A 16,051-nucleotide genomic window follows, 5' to 3' on the forward strand; every position below is an offset into this window, starting at 1 on the left:
ATCCACAGCTCCCCAGTGTGCCCGAGAGTCCAGAGCTCCCCATGGTGCCCGAGAGTCCAGAGCTCCCCATGGTGCCCGAGAGTCCAGAGCTCCCCATGGTGCCCGAGAGTCCAGAGCTCCCCATGGTGCCCGAGAGTCCAGAGCTCCCCAGTGTGCCCCAGTGTCCAGAGCTCCCCATGGTGCCTGAGAGTCCAGAGCTCCCCAGTGTGCCCGAGAGTCCAGAGCTCCCCAGTGTGCCCAAGCGTCCAGAGCTCCCCAGTGTGCCTGAGGGTCTAGAGCTCCCCAGTGTGCCCGAGGGTCCAGAGCTCCCCAGTGTGCCCGAGGGTCCAGAGCTCCCCAACTTACCCAAACATCCACAGCTCCCCAGTGTGCCTGAGGGTCTAGAGCTCCCCAGTGTGCCCAAGGGTCCAGAGCTCCCCAACTTACCCAAACATCCACAGCTCCCCAGTGTGCCTGAGAGTACACAAGCCTGAGAGAACAGAGGATCCCCCTTACCCTGAGCGCCTAGAGATTACCCCTGTGAGTCCAGGGCTCCCCAGTGTGCCCAAAAGCTCAGAGCTCCTCCGTGTATCCAAGCGTACTAAGATCCCCAATGTACCGAGAGTCCACAGATCCGCCCAAGTGTCCAAAGCTCTACAGTGTACCCAATATTTCAGAGATTCACCCCTTGAGATCGCCCCAGTAATCTGGAGAACCCCCCTGAGTGTCCAGAGCTCCCCCAGTGATTCCAGAGTTCCCACAGAGTCCAATGTACTCGAGAGTCTAGAGCTTCCCAGTGTACTAAAGAACCCAGGGCTCCCCAAGTGTGCCCGAGAGTCCAGAGCTCCCCATTGAGCCCAAGAGGCCAGGGCTCCCCAGTGCACCTGAAGGTCCAGAGCTCCCTAGATCCCCCAACAATGCAGAGCTCCCCAGTGTGCCCCAGAGTCCAGAGCCCTCCAGTGTACTCAAGAGTCAAGAGCCCCCCAGTGTACCTAATAGGCCAGATCTCGTCAATGTACCGAGGAGCCCAGAGCTCCCCAATGTACCCAAGAGTCCAGAGCTGTACTGTGCACCCAAGGTTCCAGAGTACCCCAACGTACTCGGGAATCCATTGCTCCCCAACGTGCCTGAGAGTCCAGAGCTCCCCAGGGCGCCTGAAGGTCCAGAGCTCCCTTGGTCCCCCCACAGTGCAGAGCTCTCCAGTGTGCCCAAATGTCCAGAGCTCCCCAAGTGTGACCAAGAGTCCAGAGCTCCACAATATCTCAGAATCCTGAACTCCCCACCCGAGAGTGCAGAGCTCCCCAATGTGCCCAAGAGTCCAAAGCACTCCCACCCCCAAGAGTCCAGAGTTCCCCAATGTGCAGGGTACAGGAAGCCTATACATCTGCTGTCAGCAATAGTCATAGGGCCTCTGTTCTACTTTCGAATTAAGCAGCTCTGTTTTGTGACCCTGATCAGTTTTTCACCCTCTCCGCATCTGCTTGGAACAGTTACTGAAGAGGAATCAGACCCAGATGCAGACCCAGACCAGGATCGGGCCCGGGCGCAGACCGGGATCGGGCCCGGGCGCAGACCGGGATCGGGCCCAGGCCCAGGCACAGACCAGGTACGGGCCCAGGCGCAGACTGGGATTGGGCCCAGGTCCAGGCCCAGACCGGGATCGGGCCCAGGCCCAGACCCAGACGCAGACCGAGGTCAGACGCAGACGCAGACCGAGGTCAGACCCAGACGCAGACCGAGGTCAGACCCAGACGCAGACGCAGACCGAGGTCAGACCCAGACGCAGACCGAGGTCAGACCCAGACGCAGACCGAGGTCTGACCCAGACGCAGACCGAGGTCTGACCCAGACGCAGACCGAGGTCTGACCCAGACGCAGACCGCGGTCAGATCGAGCCCAGACAGACTGGCACCAGACTGTGCCCACATTGAGATATGCAGGTTCAGTCTAACTTTATTTCCATAATGTCACACCCTTCAACTCAACAAGTATAATTACACAGCGGAGTAGGTAAAATGATTCAGTAACATATCTAATCACTATAATACAATAGAATATACAGGCAGGCAATGCTTGAACACAGAAAAACATGGCCAATTGTACAGTTGAGCTAAGCAGACAGATTAGCACCAACGGGCTTGGAGCACAGAAAGCGAACAAGTGGGATTTGGATTTGCGATGGGAACAGTGGCTCCCAGAATAAGATTGGGATGAGGAGTGGCAGGGATAGGTGAGTGGAGACAGGATACAACAGGATAAGGGTAATAAACACACACTTTGGAACTTATTACAAAGGATATATGGCACAGAATCAGGCCACTCATCCCAGCCAACCCATGCCAGTTCCCTTGGATGGTCTCCCGAAGGAAGGTTTGAAGTTGTTCCAGCGATGAGTCTCCAGAATCTCATCAGCCGCTGTCACACGCACAGTGAATATCAGAAACACAGTATGCGCTGGACAGAGGCTAACCTGCATCATGGACTATCTCACAGCTCCTGGGCCACCCAGCAATCTGAAACGCCTGATGGAAAAACAGAGTTTGAGTGGAGTCCGAACCTTCAAACTAGTTCCAACCTGCAATCACAGAACGTATTGTAGCTGTTAGTATAATAGTGACCTCACTCATCTCCAATAATGGTTAGTCACCCTCCTCCTCTGGCTCTACATGTTCTTGCTGAGATTTAGTTGTACAGCTGCTGGCAATTTTGCCAAAGTAGCCAATCCTTCTGTGTGAGCCCAGGCAGCTGGCAGGTTAAGGCACCATGGGCAGCATCATCTAAAAGCAAAGCCTCATCTGGCTGTAATCCAAATAAAAGCAAATTTTTTAACATCAGTCACTGGGCTGTGCTCAAGAGTGGGAACTTAGTCTGATGTTACCACTCCCAAATCACAACCAGACCAACTGCATCGCCCACCACCACAGTGTCCGAATGGTTCTACCTCCTGGGCCAGACAGGCCATCTGAAGCTGCCCATTGGTCTGTGGAGTTTGCTGATGGCAGTCTGGGCTGCAATAGGCTGCCTCCAATTGGTCCCACTGTCAAGCAATTCCCATTCCTGGCTCCAATCCAGCAAACCTGGACTCCAGGGTGAAAATAAAATTGGCTTCATGGTGAATAAACAGAGATCACTTAGGAGTTGGCTCACACATCAATGGCCACTGAATAACTGACCTTAGAGCTCTATCTTATCACAAATACTGTGAGGGAGTTTTTAAAAACCATGGTCCCCATCTGGTCCGTGCAGGTCAACACCAGTCTAGGAGAAGGGGCATAAAGATCAGGTAACCTGTTAATGAAAGACAGTGGAGGAGTTTGGAATCCTCATTCAAAACATGGTGCGCTGAAACTTGGGAGTGAATCCGTTAAGTGCATGGAAGAATCCCAATAGAATACAACAGATGGCAGGTTTGATACAATGAAGGCAACACCTTGTAAAACAGTCAATGGAACCTGCTTATTCTGCAGATTACCAAGCAGAGGTCATCACTACCCGTGTTGTGCTAGTGTGTAACAAACAAGAGAGAATTTATGTTCAGACAAAGGTACTGCGAATAGCTTCGAACTGAAAGGAGAAAATAACATGAGCCCAAATTATATTACAAATTCCTTATCTATTCACACTGACAGATTTAAAGTCAACGGCATTATAGTGAATCAGGACCTCATATTGGTTGGACTATATCCAGTTCTCCTATCATCAACCTTGCAAGTTGGCCACAGATGAAGAATCTTGTGGTAGGCACGGTTCTAGACAAAAACTGCAGCAGACACGGTGCCCGTCAGAACCTGCAACTAACCCTGTGTCCATAAGAAACTATAACTATCACAGTGCTCAACAGTACCTGTAACTAACACCAAGCCCATTACATCCTGTAACTAACATTGTGTCCATTTGATCCTGTAACTAACACTGTGCCATCACGTCCTGTAACTAGCACTGTGTCCATCACATCCTGCAACTAACACTGTGCCATCACATCCTGCAACTAGCACTGTGCCATCACATCCTGCAACTAACACTGTGTCCATTTGATCCTGTAACTACACCGCGGCCATCACATCCTGCAACTAGCACTGTGTACATCACATCCTGCAACTAACACTGCGCCATCACATCCTACAACTAACACTGTGACATCACATCCTGCAACTAACACTGCGCCATCACATCCTACAACTAACACTGTGACATCACATCCTACAACTAACACTGCGCCATCACATCCTGCAACTAACATTGTGCCATCAGATCCTGCAACTAACACTGTGCCATCAGATCCTGCAACTAACACTGTGCCATCAGATCCTACAACTAAAACTGTGTCCATCAAATCCTGCAACTAACACTGTGTCCATCACATCCTGCAACTAGCACTGTGTCCATCAAATCCTGTAACTAACACTGTGTCCATCAAATCCTGTAACTAACACTGTGTCCATCACATCCTGCAACTAACACTGTCCATCACATCCTGCAACTAGCACTGTGTCCATCAAATCCTGTAACTAACACTGTGTCCATCAAATCCTGCAACTAACACTGTGTCCATCACATCCTGCAACTAGCACTGTGTCCATCAAGTCCTGTAACTAACACTGTGTCCATCAAATCCTGCAACTAACACTGTGTCCATCACATCCTGCAACTAGCACTGTGTCCATCACATCCTGCAACTAACACTGTCCATCACGTCCTGCAACTAACACTGTGTCCATCACATCCTGTAACTAACACTGTCCATCACGTCCTGCAACTAGCACTGTGTCATCACATCCTGCAAATAACACTGTCCATCACATCCTGCAACTAACACTGTGTCATCACATCCTGCAAATAACAGTGTCCATCACATCCTGTAACTAACACTGTGCCATCACATCCTGCAAATAACACTGTGTCCTTCACATCCTGCAACTAACAGTGTCCATCACATCATGTAACTAAAACTGTCCATTACATCCTGCAACTAGCACTGTGTCCATCACATCCTGCAACTAACACTGTGCCATCAGATCCTGCAACTAACACTGTGTCCATCACATCCTGCAACTAGCACTGTGTCCATCACATCCTGCAACTAACACTGTCCATCACGTCCTGCAACTAACACTGTGTCCATCACATCCTGTAACTAACACTGTCCATCACGTCCTGCAACTAGCACTGTGTCAGCACATCCTGCAAATAACACTGTGTCCATCACATCCTGCAACTAACACTGTGTCATCACATCCTGCAAATAACACTGTGCCATAACATCCTGCAAATAACAGTGTCCATCACATCCTGTAACTAACACTGTGCCATCACATCCTGCAAATAACACTGTGTCCTTCACATCCTGCAACTAACAGTGTCCATCACATCATGTAACTAACACTGTCCATTACATCCTGCAACTAACACTGTGTCCATCACATCCTGCAACTAACACTGTGCCATCACATCCTGCAACTAGCACTGTGTCCATCACATCCTGCAACTAACACTGTCCATCACGTCCTGCAACTAACACTGTGTCCATCACATCCTGTAACTAACACTGTCCATCACGTCCTGCAACTAGCACTGTGTCAGCACATCCTGCAAATAACACTGTGTCCATCACATCCTGCAACTAACACTGTGTCATCACATCCTGCAAATAACACTGTGCCATAACATTCTGCAACTAACACTGTGCCATCACATCCTGCAACTAACACTGTGCCATCATATCCTGCAACTAGCACTGTGCCATCACATCCTGTAACCTAACACTGTGCCATCACATCCTGTAACTAACACTGTGCCATCACATCCTGTAACTAACACTGTGCCATCACATCTTGTAACTAGCACTGTGTCCATCACATCCTGCAACTAGCACTGTGTCCATCACATCCTGTAACTAACAATGTGTCCATCACATCCTGCAACTAACACTGTGTCCATCACATCCTACAACTAACACTGTATCCATCACATACTGTAACTAACACTGTGCCATCACATCCTGTAACTAGCACTGTGTCCATCACATCCTGCAACTAGCACTGTGTCCATCACATCCTGCAACTAGCACTGTGTCCATCACATCCTGTAACTAACACTGTGCCATCACATCCTGCAACTAACACTGTGTCCATCACATCCTACAACTAACAATGTGCCATCACATTCTCTAACTAGCACTGTATCCATCACATCCTACAACTAACACTGTGCCATCACATCCTCTAACTAGCACTGTATCCATTACATCCTGCAACTAACACTGTGTCCATCACATCCTACAACTAACACTGTATCCATCACATCCTGCAACTAACACTGTGCCATCAGATCCTGCAACTAGCACTGTGTCCATCACATCCCGCAACTAACACTGTGCCATCAGATCCTGCAACTAGCACTGTGTCCATCACATCCTGCAACTAACACTGTGTCCATCACATCCTGCAACTAACACTGTGCCATCAGATCCTGCAACTAACACTGTGCCATCAGATCCTGCAACTAGCACTGTGTCCATCACATCCTGCAACTAGCACTGTGTCCATCACATCCTGCAACTAGCACTGTGTCCATCACATCCTGCAACTAACACTGTGTCAATCACATCCTGCAACTAACACTGTGCCATCACATCCTGCAACTAGCACTGTCCATCACATCCTGTAACTAGCACTGTGCCATCACATCCTGCAACTAACACTGTGCCATCAGATCCTGCAAATAACATTGTGCCATCACATCCTGTAACTAGCACTGTGTCCATCACATCCTGCAACTAACACTGTGCCATCACATCCTGCAACTAACACTGTGCCATCAGATCCTGCAACTAACACTGTGCCATCACATCCTGCAACTAACACTGTGCCATCAGATCCTGCAACTAACACTGTGCCATCACATCCTGCAACTAACACTGTGCCATCACATCCTGCAACTAACACTATGCCATCACATCCTGCAACTAACACTGTGCCATCAGATCCTGCAACTAACACTGTGCCATCAGATCCTGCAACACTGTGCCATCACATCCTGCAACTAACACTGTGCCATCACATTCTCTAACTAGCACTGTGCCATCACATCCTGCAACTAACACTGTGCCGTCAGATCCTGCAACTAACACTGTGCCATCACATCCTGCAACTAACACTGTGCCATCACATCCTGCAACTAACACTGTGCCATCACATCCTGCAACTAACACTGTGCCATCACATCCTGCAACTAACACTGTGCCATCAGATCCTGCAACTAACACTGTGCCATCACATCCTGCAACTAACACTGTGCCATCACGTTCTCTAACTAGCACTGTGCCATCACATCCTGTAACTAACACTGTGCCATCACATCCTGCAACTAACACTGTGCCGTCAGATCCTGCAACTAACACTGTGTCCATCACATCCTGAAACTAACACTGTGCCATCACATCCTGCAACTAACACTGTGCCATCAGATCCTGCAACTAACACTGTGCCATCAGATCCTGCAACTAACACTGTGCCATCAGATCCTGCAACTAACACTGTGCCATCACATCCTGCAACTAACACTGTGCCATCACATTCTCTAACTAGCACTGTGCCATCACATCCTGTAACTAACACTGTGCCATCACATCCTGCAACTAACACTGTGCCGTCAGATCCTGCAACTAACACTGTGTCCATCACATCCTGAAACTAACACTGTGCCATCACATCCTGCAACTAACACTGTGCCATCAGATCCTGCAACTAACACTGTGCCATCAGATCCTGCAACTAACACTGTGCCATCAGATCCTGTAACTAACACTGTGCCATCACATCCTGTAACTAACACTGTGCCATCACATCCTGCAAATAGCACTGTGCCATCACATCCTGAAACTAACACTGCGCCATCACATCCTGAAACTAACACTGTGCCATCACATCCTACAACTAGCACTGTGCCATCACATCCGCTAACTAGCACTGTGTCCATCACATCCTGCAACTAGCACTGGGCCATCACATCCTTAACGAACACTGTGCCATCACATCCTGCAACTAACACTGCGCCATCACATCCTGCAACTAACACTGCGCCATCACATCCTGCAACTAACACTGCGCCATCACATCCTGCAACTAACACTGCGCCATCACATCCTGAAACTAACACTGTGCCATCACATCCTGCAACTAACACTGTGCCATCACATCCTGTAACTAACACTGTATCATCACATCCTGCAACTAACACTGCGTCATCACATCCTGTAACTAACACTGTGCCATCATATCCTGCAACTAACACTGTGCCATCATATCCTGCAACTAACACTGTGTCATCATATCCTGCAACTAGCATTGTGTCCATCACATCCTGCAACTAACACTGTGTCATCACATCCTGCAACTAGCACTATGTCCATCACATCCTGCAACTAACACTGTGTCCATCACATCCTGTAACTAGCACTGTATCCATCACTTCCTGAAACTAACACTGTGCCATCACATCTTGCAACTAACACTGTGCCATCACATCCTGCAACTAACACTGTTCCATCACATCCTGTAACTAACACTGTGCCATCACATCCTGTAACTAACAGTGTCCATCACATCCTGCAACTAGCACTGTGCCATCACATCCTGTAACTAACAGTGTCCATCACATCCTACAACTAGCACTGTGCCATTAAATCCTGCAACTAACACTGTGTCCATCACATCCTGCATCTAGCACAGTGTCAATCACATCCTGCAACTAGCACTGTGCCATCACATCCTGCAACTAGCACTGTGTCAATCACATCCTGTAACTAACAATGTGCCATCCCATCCTGCAACTAGCACTGTGTCCATCACATCCTGCAACTAGCACTGTGTCAATTACATCCTGCAACTAGCAATATGTCCATCATATCCTGTAACTAACAATGTGTCAATCACATCCTGCAACTAGCACTGTGTCCATCACATCCTGTAACTAACACTGTGCCGTCAGGTCCTGCAACTAACACTGTGCCATCAGATCCTGCAACTAACACTGCGCCATCACGTCCTGCAACTAACACTGCGCCATCAGATCCTGCAACTAACACTGCGCCATCACATCCTGCAACTAACACTGTGTCCATCACATCCTACAATTAGCACAGTATCCATCACATCCTGCAACTAACACTGTGTCCATCACATCCTACAACTAACACTGTATCCATCACATACTGTAACTAACACTGTGCCACCACATCCTGTAACTAGCACTGTGTCCATCACATCCTGCAACTAACACTGTGTCAATCACATCCTGCAACTAACACTGTGTCCATCACATCCTGCAACTAGCACTGTGTCCATCACATCCTGCAACTAACACTGTGTCCATCACATCCTACAACTAGCACTGTATCCATTACATCCTGCAACTAACACTGTGTCCATCACATCCTACAACTAACACTGTATCCATCACATACTGTAACTAACACTGTGCCACCACATCCTGTAACTAGCACTGTGTCCATCACATCCTGCAACTAACACTGTGTCAATCACATCCTGCAACTAACACTGTGTCCATCACATCCTGCAACTAGCACTGTGTCCATCACATCCTGTAACTAACACTGTGCCGTCAGATCCTGTAACTAACACTGTGCCATCAGATCCTGCAACTAACACTGCGCCATCACGTCCTGCAACTAACACTGTGCCGTCAGATCCTGCAACTAACACTGCGCCATCAGATCCTGCAACTAACACTGCGCCATCACATCCTGCAACTAACACTGTGTCCATCACATCCTACAACTAGCACTGTATCCATCACATCCTGCAACTAACACTGTGTCCATCACATCCTACAACTAACACTGTATCCATCACATACTGTAACTAACACTGTGCCATCACATCCTGTAACTAACACTGTGCCATCAGATCCTGCAACTAACACTGTGCCATCAGATCCTGCAACTAACACTGCGCCATCACATCCTGCAACTAACACTGCGCCATCACACCCTGAAACTAACACTGTGCCATCACATCCTGAAACTAACACCGCGCCGTCACATCCTGAAACTAACACTGTGCCATCACATCCTACAACTAGCACTGTGCCATCACATCCTCTAACTAGCACTGTATCCATCACATCCTGCAACTAACACTGTGTCCATCACATCCTACAACTAGCACTGTGCCATCACATCCTGCAACTAGCACTGTGTCTATCACATCCTGCAACTAGCACTGTGCCATCACATCCTGCAACTAACACTGTGTCCATCAGGTCCTGTAACTAACACTGTGCCCATTAGAACCCTGTAAATGACACTATGTCATTCAGAACCTGTAAATAACACTGTACCCATCACATCCTGTAACTAACACTGTGCCCATTAGAACCTGTAAATGACACTATGTCATTCAAAACCTGTAAATAACTGTACCAATCACATCCTGTAACTAACACAGTGCCCATCACATCCTATAACTTACACTGTGCCCATCACATCCTGTAACTGACAATGTGCCATTAAATCCTGTAACTAACACTGTGTCCATCAGATCCTGTAAGTACACCACGGTTATCACATGCTGTAACTAATAGGGTGCTCATCTGTTCCTCCAGTCCACTGCGCGCATTACATTCTGTAACTGATATTCTTCCCATCACATCCTGTAAATGGCACTCTGCCAATCAGATCCTGTAACTAACACTGAGCCTATTTGATCCTGAAACTGCACCGCGGCTGTCACATCCTGTAACTAACACTGTGCCCATCACATCCTGTAACTAACAGTGTCCATTAGATCCTCTAACGCTGTACCCATCATATCCTGTAACTAATACTTTGCCCATTAGAACCTGTAAATGATACTACGCCATTCATACCCTGTAAATAACAGTCACATCACATCCTCTAACTAACACTCTGCTCATCAGATCCTGTAAATAACACTGTACCCATCACATCCTGTAACTGACACTGTGCCATTAAATCCTGTAACCAACTGTGCCCATCAGAACCAGTAAATAATAGTGCCCATCAAAACCTGTAAATAACACTGTACTCACCACATCCTGTAACTAACACTGTGCCCAGAAACAGTAACTAACACTGTGCCCATCAGAGCCTGTAACTAGCACTGTGCCCATCAGATCCTGCAATAACGGTGTGACCATCAGAACCTATAACTATCACAGTGCCCATCAGTACCTGCAGCTAATGCCGTGCCCAAGACATCATGTAACTAACATTGTGCCCATTATATCCAGTAACTAACACAGTGCCCATCACATCCTGTGACTAACACTGTGCCCATCAGTATCTGTAATTAACACTTTGTCCATCAGATCCTATAACTAACACTTTGTCCATTAGAACCTGTAAATGACACTATGCCATTCAGAACCTCTACCACTATACCCATCACATCCTGTAAATTCCAAAGTGCCCATCCGATCCTGTAACTAACACTGTGCCATTAAATCCTGTAACTAACACTGTACCCATCAGATGCTGTAACTAACACTTTGTCCTGAAACTAGCAATTTGCCCATTAGAACCTGTAAATGACACTATGCCATTCAGAACCTGTAACTAACACAGTACCAATCACATCCTCTAACTAACACTCTGCTCATCACATCCTCTAACACTCTGCTTATCACATCCTCTAACTAACACTCTGCTCATCACATCCTCTAACTAACACTCTGCTCATCACATCCTCTAACTAACACTCTGCTCATCACATCCTCTAACTAACACTCTGCTCATCACATCCTCTAACTAACACTCTGCTCATCACATCCTCTAACAAACAGTCTGCTCATCACATCCTCTAACTAACACTCTGCTCATCACATCCTCTAACTAACACTCTGCTCATCACATCCTCTAACTAACACTCTGCTCATCACATCCTCTAACTAACACTGCATCAGAACCTGCAAACAACATTGTACCCATCACATCTGGTAACGAGCACGCTGCCAAACACATCCTTTAACTAACAATGTGCCCCTCAACTCCTATAACTAACACTGTGCACATCACATCTTGTAGCTAAAACTGTGCCCATCAGATCCTGGAATTAACACTATGCTCATCATATCCCGTAACTAATACTGTGCCCCTCAACTCCTATAACTAACACTGCCCATCACATCTTGCAACTAAAGCTGTGCCCACCAGATCCTGGAACTAATGCTATGCCAAACACATCTTTAACTAACACTGTGCCCCTCAACTCCTGTAACAAACACTGTGCACATCAGACCCTGTAGATAACACTCTGCCCATCCCGAGTGGTAACTAATACTGCGGCCATTAGATCCTGCAACTAACACTGTGCCCAGCAGAACCCTGTAACTACCACTGTGCCCATCAGTATCTGTATGTAACTAACACTGGGCCAATCACATCTGGTAACTATCTCTGTGCCATCACATCCTGTAACTAACACTGCGCCCATCACATCCTTTAACTAACACTACGCCCATCACATCCAGTAACTAACACTGCGCCCATCACATCCTGTAACTAACACTGCGCCCATCACATCCTGTAACTAACAGGGTGTCCATCACATCCTGTAATTAACACTGTGCCCATCACATCCTGTAATTAACACTGTGCCCATCACATCTTGTAATTAACACTGTGCCCATCACATCTTGTAATTAACACTGTGCCCATCACATCTTGTAATTAACACTGTGCCCATCACATCCTGTAATTAACACTGTGCCCATCACATCCTGTAATTAACACTGTGCCCATCACATCTTGTAATTAACACTGTGCCCATCACATCTTGTAATTAACACTGTGCCCATCACATCCTGTAATTAACACTGTGCCCATCACATCTTGTAATTAACACTGTGCCCATCACATCCTGTAATTAACTCTGTGCCCATCACATCCTGTAACTCTGTGCCAATCACATCCTGTAACTCTGTGCCCATCACATCCTGTAACTCTGTGCCCATCACATCCTGTAACTCTGTGCCCATCACGTCCTGTAACTCTGTGCCCATCACGTCCTGTAACTCTGTGCCCATCACGTCCTGTAACTCTGTGCCCATCACATCCTGTAACTCTGTGCCCATCACATCCTGTAACTCTCTGCCCATCACATCCTGTAACTCTCTGCCCATCACATCCTGTAATTAACACTGTGCCCATCACATCCTGTAATTAACACTGTGCCCATCACATCTTGTAATTAACACTGTGCCCATCACATCTTGTAATTAACACTGTGCCCATCACATCTTGTAATTAACACTGTGCCCATCACATCCTGTAATTAACACTGTGCCCATCACATCCTGTAACTCTGTGCCCATCACATCCTGTAACTCTGTGCCCATCACATCCTGTAACTGTGCCCATCACGTCCTGTAACTCTGTGCCCATCACGTCCTGTAACTCTGTGCCCATCACGTCCTGTAACTCTGTGCCCATCACATCCTGTAACTCTGTGCCCATCACATCCTGTAACTCTGTGCCCATCACATCCTGTAACTCTCTGCCCATCACATCCTGTAACTCTCTGCCCATCACATCCTGTAACTCTCTGCCCATCACATCCTGTAACTAACACTGCGCCCATCACATCCTGTAACTAACAGGGTGTCCATCAGAGATAAAAACAAAAAGCTAAAAGCTACTGCGGATGCTGGAAATCCAAAACAAAAACAGAATTACCTGGAAAAACTCAGCAGGTCTGGCAGCATCAGTGGAGAAGAAATCAGTTAACGTTTCGAGTCTTCACGACCCTTCGGCAGAACCAGTTCTGCCGAAGGGTCATGAGGACTCGAAACGTTAACTGATTTCTTCTCCACTGATGCTGCCAGACCTGTTGAGTTTTTCCAGGTAATTCTGTTTTTGTTTAGGGTGTCCATCAGTACCTGTAATTAACACTGTGCCCGTCACATTCAGTAATTAACACTGTGCCCATCACATCCTGTAATTAACACTGCGCCCATCACATCCAGTAACTAACACTGTGCTGAACGCATCCTGTAACTAACACTGCGCCCATCAAGTAACTAACACTGTGACCATTAGCTCCTACAACTAACAATGTGCCCAGCAGAACCTATAAATACCACTGCGCCCATCAGTATCTGTAACTAACACTGGGCCAATCACACCTGTAACTATCACTGTGCCCATCACATTCGGTAACTAACACTGTGCCCATTAGAACCTGTAACTAACACTGTGCCCATCACATCCTGTAACTAACACTGTGCCCATCAGAACCTGTAACTAACACTGTGCCCATTAGAACCTGTAACTAACACTGTGCCCATTAGAACCTGTAAATAACACTGTGCCCATCACATCCTGTAAATATAACGAACAAAAAGGCAAAAATTAAGCACTGAATGGTCAAACCTGTAATCCTGTTTAAAGACTGCTGTGCCGAATTTGCTGACTTGCCAGAATAACAACTGATTACTGGCTTTGACAAACACTTATCCCTCATAGAGCCCTTTGCCTTCTGCCCAAAGTGGTTGGTCAGTTTTGTGGCCCAGTGGCTGACAAACCTGTTTCTGAGCCTGATCATGCCATAACTCTAGGCACAAAGCAAAACACAGGGGCAAACAGTCAAGGTACAACCAGAAGGCACAAGTTCATCATACACCTTTGCTCGTCTTCAGATCAGGTCATTCTCATGCATTTCCCAGATTCCAGGAACAGAGGCAGCAGGAAGCATCCGGGCGCTGATAATTCATCCAGTTTGAAGTGCTGGGAATGCTGGAGGAAATTAAACAAAAAGGGTTACCCAAATGCTTCACTGGAGAAATCAGTGAGTAACTGAGCTAGGTGGTCCCAGGTTCAATCACCGCTCTGTCCTGTGTTAAGTGATCTCGCTTAGGTGGTTCTAAGGATACTATAATTGGTCTCAGTATCGCCAAATGATTGGAGGAAGCTAGGTAACAATCAATGATCCTGGTTTGAAAGTAGCTCTGTGTGGCTGTCACTGGGCGAGGTCAGGCTAGCTGAGATCTCCGGCAGCCACTGCTCAACATTTCAGCTGACTCTTTAGAATGGTGACAAATAGCTGAGGCTGGGTGGCACCCGGGGACTGTAGCCCACCGAGAGATCTACCTAGAGTTTGGGCAAAGCAGGGAGAGGGAGAGAGAAAAAGCACTTAATTTTATGAAGGAAGTCGGCTTGTTTGAAAAACAATACCCAAATCTTCAGGCCGTACAGTGTTAAACTCTGCCAGATGATGAGGTGCATTGGCTGAAATCTCATTCAGTTACATTTCATAATGGTTTCTCTAATCAGAGAATTCCATTACGGTCTCTCATCTCCCCCAGGTTATTGAAAACAGTGTATAAAGGTACCACCGAACTAAACCGATTGAGACCCAGGGCAGCTGAGGGTCTCCAAGAGTCTCAAATACTTCCTCAAGAAATCTCAACTAGTCTCTCACTTACCTGGACTCCTCCCTGAGGATCTGCACACACTGGGACTGTTCGAAGGAAACACAAAATGCAGAAGCCTTTTACCATTAAAAGATTCCTAGCTCTTATAATTCTATGCCTTTCTCTCCATTTGGCCAGAAGCAGACTGCCTTAACCCCAAATACTGTGAACTTTCTGCCCTCCCGGGAGCCAGGTTTACCGGTGGAATCGTTCGATCTGGCTGCATCGGCAAAGTTTCGCTGCTGCTGTCTTCGACGTGAGCTGTGCATGGAGCCATTGCCTGTGTGAGTGAGAGCACGTAGTGCGAGCTCTAGGCTGGGTCAGTACTGGGGAACGGCAGCATTACACTCACAGGAGCGACATCTGCAGGAGTAGAGCACGGCCCTCAGCGCACAGAATAGCAACAGCCGGCAGCGGAACAGGAACATCTACAGCAACCAGCCCGGCACCAGGAAATCTACACCTGCCAATCCCACAGCAACAACAAAGTGGAAGCAGGGTAATTTTTCCTCACCCCCAAAGGTGCCAACCATTATTTGTCTATTCCTGAGTTCTTGGAAACCTCCCACATAGTCATCACTGCCCCATTCTCACTTCGAAAGGAGGAATGATCCCATAGAAG

The 16,051-nt window shown here is 47.4% G+C and overlaps 1 long non-coding RNA gene across 1 annotated transcript; it reads right to left on the minus strand.

The window, feature by feature from the left end:
- Nucleotides 1–1,908: 1,908 nt before the first annotated feature.
- LOC144683281 (uncharacterized) lies at nt 1,909–15,719 on the minus strand. The gene is made up of 3 exons (XR_013577220.1): nt 15,629–15,719; nt 14,640–14,752; nt 1,909–2,501 (listed from the first exon to the last, which is right to left on the minus strand). It is a non-coding gene; the product is annotated as an uncharacterized LOC144683281 (long non-coding RNA).
- Nucleotides 15,720–16,051: the final 332 nt, after the last annotated feature.

This window comes from Cetorhinus maximus, chromosome 8 (assembly GCF_964194155.1).
Source record: "Cetorhinus maximus chromosome 8, sCetMax3.hap1.1, whole genome shotgun sequence".
Lineage (NCBI taxonomy): Eukaryota > Metazoa > Chordata > Chondrichthyes > Lamniformes > Cetorhinidae > Cetorhinus > Cetorhinus maximus.